The sequence below is a fragment of the Triticum aestivum genome, chromosome 5B (genome assembly GCF_018294505.1).
Source record: "Triticum aestivum cultivar Chinese Spring chromosome 5B, IWGSC CS RefSeq v2.1, whole genome shotgun sequence".
In the NCBI taxonomy this organism is placed as follows: domain Eukaryota; kingdom Viridiplantae; phylum Streptophyta; class Magnoliopsida; order Poales; family Poaceae; genus Triticum; species Triticum aestivum.
Genome location: NC_057807.1, coordinates 104,016,425 through 104,022,768, shown reverse-complemented (window position 1 = coordinate 104,022,768; position 6,344 = coordinate 104,016,425).

The window sequence follows — 6,344 nt, the reverse complement described above, 5'->3', positions numbered from 1 at the left end:
CTCGCGCCCGCGGCACCGGGCTTGGAGCTCCGCGTATGCCTGGCGCTGGCGGCGCACCTGCTCGCGAATGTAGTCCTCCTTCACCCATTTTAGGGCGGCCTCGTCGTCGGGGGCCACCATGTCGACGTACTCCGGCTTCACGGGGAGCAGGCCTGGCTCAGGCTTCGGCCGGACCAGGCGAAGGGAGCGCGGGGAGGGGCGGGTACCCTCGTTGATGACGAGGGCGCCGCTGCGGGTGTGGCGCCACTGCGGTGTCTCCTCCGGCTCTGGCTTGATGGGACGGAGAGCCGGCGAGCCAGAGCCTGACAACGAGGACGTCGGCTCCATTCGCCGCGGTGTCTAGGAACTGCCACGGTGGCGAGAGAAGGACGGCCGCGCCGGGTACTCGAGGCGCGACACGTTGCCGGTCTCGATGTGGTCGAGGATGCGGCGTGGGACGCCCCACCACTAGCGCCGTCCTTTGGCGTTGAGGCGGCCGCGGGGAATGACGTCATTGACGGAGGCGATCTGCTCTTCGCGGCGGCGCTCGAAGTACATCGTCCACGGCGTTTCGCTGTCGGGCGCGTACCTCGGCTCGTTCCGCTGTTCCTCCGTCAAGAAGGAGCAGATGCGGGCGATCTCAGCCCGCCGTGCCACCCCTTCGGGCACCGGCGGCACCGGGACGCCGCCGTCGCTCAGCCTTCACGCCCCCGGCACACGCATGTCTAGGGGCGCCGGGTACTCGGCCTCGTAGAGGAGGCGCACCTCTAGCTCTTGGAGATGGCGGCCGCCGAAGCCGTTCGCCGCCGCGTGGTCGCCTGGAAACCTCTCGGCCATTTTTGCTCATCGGCGGGAAGGGAGGAGAGGGCTGCTTTGCAAGGCGGATGCAGGGGGGTTGTGGCGTTCACCGGCGGGCAGGGGTCGCCTTTTATAGCCCCAGTGGGGCGGCGAGAGGCTGCATGCTGGGCGACGCGTGGCGGGAACGGGCGAGATGCGTGTCGGCGGCGCCAGGCATCAATGGAGCATCAATGGAGGCTGACCGGCGCGGCAGCGCGGCAACCTTGGCATTGATTCCCGCGGGAACTGAGGCGATGAGGGCGACAAAGCGACGTCTCGCTGACTCGGCGGGCCCATCCTTTTTCGCACCAAAATCGCGTCCCCCGGCAACCCCAGATGCTCCCCAGCGTGCCTGGTTTGGCCTAGGTCCGCCGACGCTAATTTCGGCCCAAAACGGCAAAAAACAGGCTCCTAGGGGCGCGACTGGGCCGTTTTTTGGGCGTCGGCGCGAAGAAATCGCCTGGGGGGCGTGTTGGGGGCTCGGTTGGAGATGCTCTAAGTATTGTACATCTAAGTCTATGTATGGGAGGAGGTTCACTTAGTCTAATGAACAGTAGCTGGCTACCTTGACCAAGATTGAGCGCATTCTACTTTCCATGGATTGGGATTTGGAGCATAGTGAGAGTCTCCTCCAAGCCCTTTCATCCAGAGTTTCGGATCACGCTCCGCTACATCTCACCACTAATGCCTCATTCATGCATAGAAAAAGGTTCCGGTTCGAGCTGTTTTGGACTAGATTGGAGGGGTTCCAAGAGGCCAATCGTGATGCATGGGGTATGTGATGACCGCATCACTGACCCGTTTAAGAGGCTGGACACGCTGATGAGAAACACTAGGACAACACAAAACCGGCAATATCAACCTGCAAATGGCCATCGACACATGGATCATTTTCAGATTGGATAAGGCTTCAGACGTGAGACAACTTACGAAACTAGAAGGGTGGTTGAGGCGCACCTTGAAACTGGCACTTCTTGGGCTTGCATCCTTGGAGCGTACCATTGATAGGAAGAGGTCATGCTTCAGATGGCTTAAGGAAGGAGATGAGAATGCTACATTCTTTCAAGCATTTGCTAATGGTCGAAGAGCAAAAAAAATCATCCCATTAAGCATGGTGAAGAGATAGTGACATATCAGGAGAGGATGGAGGAGATCTTTTCTGACTCCTTCCACTCCATCATCGGGACGGCCCACGCTAGAGAGCACACCCTGGACCTGGAGTACTTGGGCATGCAACAGATAGATCTACAGGGCATCGAGGCTATCTTCACTGAAGAGGAAGTGTGGTCAGTATTTAAAGAGTTACATCCAGATCGAGCTCCGGGCCTTGATGGATACATCGGCGCCTTCTTTCAGAAGGCATGGGGCATTATCAAAAATGACATCATGGCGGCTCTCATCAAATTCTTCATGGGAGATGGATGAGGATTCTCTAAACTGACCCGTGCAATGATTGTGTTGTTGCCAAAGAAAGTGGGTGCGGAAAGTGTTGGAGACTATCGGTCGATAAGCTTACCTCACAGTATATCTAAGCTATTCGCCAAGATACTAGCGATGAGAGTGCGACCACATATGAAAGACTTAGTGACTATCAACCAATCTGCTTTCATTCAAGGGTTATGCTTCCATGATAACTTCCTCTTGGTGCGGCAAGTAGTGAGGAAGATTGCTAACCGGAAGAGCAAAGGTGTGTTCTTGAAGATAGACATTTCAAGGGCTTTTGATTCACTCTCATGGTTGTTCCTATTCGAAGTGCTGAGAGCGAAAGGATTCAGAGAAAATTGGATCAAGTGGTTGTGTATACATCTACATACGGCTTCCACCAAAGTGTTGGTTAATGGGATCCCTGGCAGGAGCATTTGGCATGCATGTGGTCTCAGACAGGGCGACCCCATATCCCCCGTTCTCTTTGTCATTGCCATGGATGCCCTCATGGCAATCTTCGAGAAAGCTTTGGAGGAGGGCGTGATCAGATCATACAGGGGCGTTGGAGCCCGACAGAGGCTGTCCATTTACGCCGATGACGTTGCTTTGTTTGTGCACCCCACAACAAGCGATCTGAGCTTCATCAGGGAGGCTCTTCAGGTGTTTGGAGAGGCCTTGGGTTTGAGGATAAATTACAGAAAGACCACAGTCACCCTTATACATGGCGATCAGGATGACAAAGACAGGGTTACCGCCCTATTGCAATGCGAGCTTGTTGAATTCCCGTGTAAGTACTTGGGCATACAATTGGCGATCAAAAATGTCACGCCCAATATGCGATACTATCCTAAAGAGACTCGAAGGTCCCACCAAGGATAGAACCGCATATTGAAACGCTTTTGCAAGGTGGATATCATTACATCAACATTACATAATAGTTGGGGATACATACAAAAGGCATACAATGCCACACGAATACAACATCATCTTACACAAGAGCATCATCCGACTACGGATGAAACACAAACAGAAACTCAAACGACATCCACCCTGCTAGCCCAGGCTGCCGACCTGGAACCTATCCCCTGATCGAAGAAGCAGAAGAAGAAACTCCAAAACAAGCAACATCGCTCTCGCGTCATGATCATCGCATAACCTGTACCTGCAACTGTTGTTGTAGTAATCTGTGAGCCACGAGGACTCAGCAATCCCATTACCATGGGTATCAAGACTAGCAAAGCTTAATGGGAAAGGAAGGGGTAAAGTGGTGAGGTTGCAGCAGCGGCTAAGCATATATGGTGGCTAACATACGCAAAAGAGAGCGAAAAGAGAAACAAGCGGAACGGTCGTCAACTAGTAATGATCAAGAGGTGATCCTGAACTCCTACTTACGTCAATCATAACACAGAAACCGTGTTCACTTCCCGGACTCCGCCGAGAAGAGACCATCACGGCTACACACGCGGTTGATGCGTTTTAATTCGGATCTGGTGTCAAGGTATCTACAACCGGACATTAACAAATTCCCATCTGCCACATAACCGCGGGCACGGCTCTCGAAAGTTTATACCCTGAAGGGGTGTCCCAACTTAGCCCATGATAAGCTCTCGCGATCAATGAAGGATATTCCTTCTCCCAGGAAGACCCGATCAGTCTCGGAATCCCGGTTTACAAGACATTTCGACAATGGTAAAACAAGACCAGCAAAGCCGCCCGATGCGCCGACAATCCCGATAGGAGCTGCACATATCTCGTTCTCAGGGCAACACCGGATAAATCAAGCTACGAGTAAAACCAGACCTCGAGTTGCCCCGAGGTGGCCCCGCAGGCTGCTCGGTTCGGACCAACACTTAGACAAGCACTGGCCCGGGGGGGGGGGGGCTAAAATAAAGATGACCCTTGGGTTAATTACTCCCAAGGGAAAGGTAGGTGGTGGTAAGGCAAATGGTAAAACCAAGGTTGGGCCTTGCTGGAGGAGTTTTATTCAAAGCGAACTATCAAGGGGGTCCCATAAATCACCCGACCGCGTTAGGAACGCAAAATCCGGTAACATAACACCGGTATGACGGAAACTAGGGCGGCAAGAGTGGAACAAAACACCAGGCATAAGGCCGAGCCTTCCACCCTTTACCAAAATATATAGATGCATTAATAATATAAGAGATATTGTGATATCCCAACATAATCCTGTCCATCGTGGAGCAATCTTCAACTTCACCTGCAACTAGCAACGCTATAAGAGGGGCTGAGCAAAGCGGTAACATAGCCAAGCAATGGTTTGCTAGGAAGGGTGTCAAAGGTTAGAGGTTCATGGCAATTTGGGAGGCTTGAAGAACAAATGATAGGTAACGCAGCAAAGCGATAGAACGAAGCAACTAGTATAGCAATGATAGTAGTGAGATCCAGGGTAGCGGTCATCTTGCCTGAAATCCCGCAAGGAAGAAGAACGAGTCCATGAAGAATATGAAGCCACGAAGACGAACCACACGTAGACGAACGAATCCTCACGATCGCAACGAAACGGGAACTATCGAGAAGAAGCACACAACATGGTAAACACACCACACATAGACAAGACATGATGCACAACAAACATGATGCATGACAAGGCTACATGAAGCTATTCATGGCAAGAGATGATGCATACAAGACCAACACATCAAGGCAAGTTTAAATGAGGCCGGAAACTACACATGCCAATTTCGGTAAGTCCTCATATGCACATTTCGAAAAGGGTCCAGATCTGAACAAACATTATGTTCAAGTTGTTAAACAGCAAGTTAAGATGCACCAAGATGATCTACACGAGATTCTAGTCAAGTTAAGTTCATTAGATTTGGAGCTACGACCTAGAAGATATGAGCAAAACAAGTTAAACATGGCATTGATGCAAAATGCATACAAACATCAAGCAAACACACCAAAACAAGGATGCAACATGATAATATGAAACTACATGCAAAATCAAGCAAGTTTCATATAGAGCACACCCAAAACGGAGCAACGGATCAACACATACACTATACAAAGCATAACAACAATCTGTCCATAACAGCAACTAGGCATCTTGCTGTCACGCCCAATATGCGACCCTATCCAAAAGGAACTCGAAGGTCCCACCAAGGATAGACCCGCATATTGGAACACTTTTGCAAGGTGGATATCATTACATCAACATTACATAATAGCTGGGGATACATACAAGAGGCATACAATGCCACACGAATACAATATCATATTACATAAGAGCAACATCCGACTACGGATGAATCATAAACAGAAACTCAAACAATATCCACCCTGCTAGCCCAGGCTGCCGACCTGGAACCTATCCCCTGATCGAAGAAGAAGCAGCAAGATGAACTCCAAAACAAGCAAACATCGCTCTCGCGTCAAGATCATCGCATAACCTGTACCTGCAACTGTTGTTGTAGTAATCTGTGAGCCACGAGGACTCAGCAATCCCATTACCATGGGTACCAAGACTAGCAAAGCTTAATGGGAAAGGAAGGGGTAAGGTGGTGAGGTTGCAGCAGCGGCTAAGCAAGTATGGTGGCTAACATACGCAAATGAGAGCGAGAAGAGAAACAAAGGAACGGTCGTCAACTAGCAATGATCAAGAGGTGATCCTGAACACCTACTTACGTCAATCATAACACAGAAACCGTGTTCACTTCCCGGACTCCGCTGAGAAGAGACCATCACGGCTACACACGCGGTTGATGCGTTTTAATTCGGATCTGGTGTCAAGTTATCTACAACCGGACATTAACAAATTCCCATCTGCCACATAACCGCGGGCACGGCTCTCGAAAGTTTATACCCTGCATGGGTGTCCCAACTTAGCCCATGACAAGCTCTCGCGATCAACGAAGGAATAGACCTTCTCCCAGGAAGACCCGATCAGTCTCGGAATCCCGGTTTACAATACATTTCGACAATGGTAAAACAAGACCAGCAAAGCCGCCCGATGCGCCGACAATCCCGATAGGAGCTGCACATATCTCGTTCTCAGGGCAACACCGGATGAGACATCCTACGAGTAAAACCATACCTCGAGTTGCCCCGAGGGGGCCCCGCAGTCTACTCGGTTCGAACCAGCA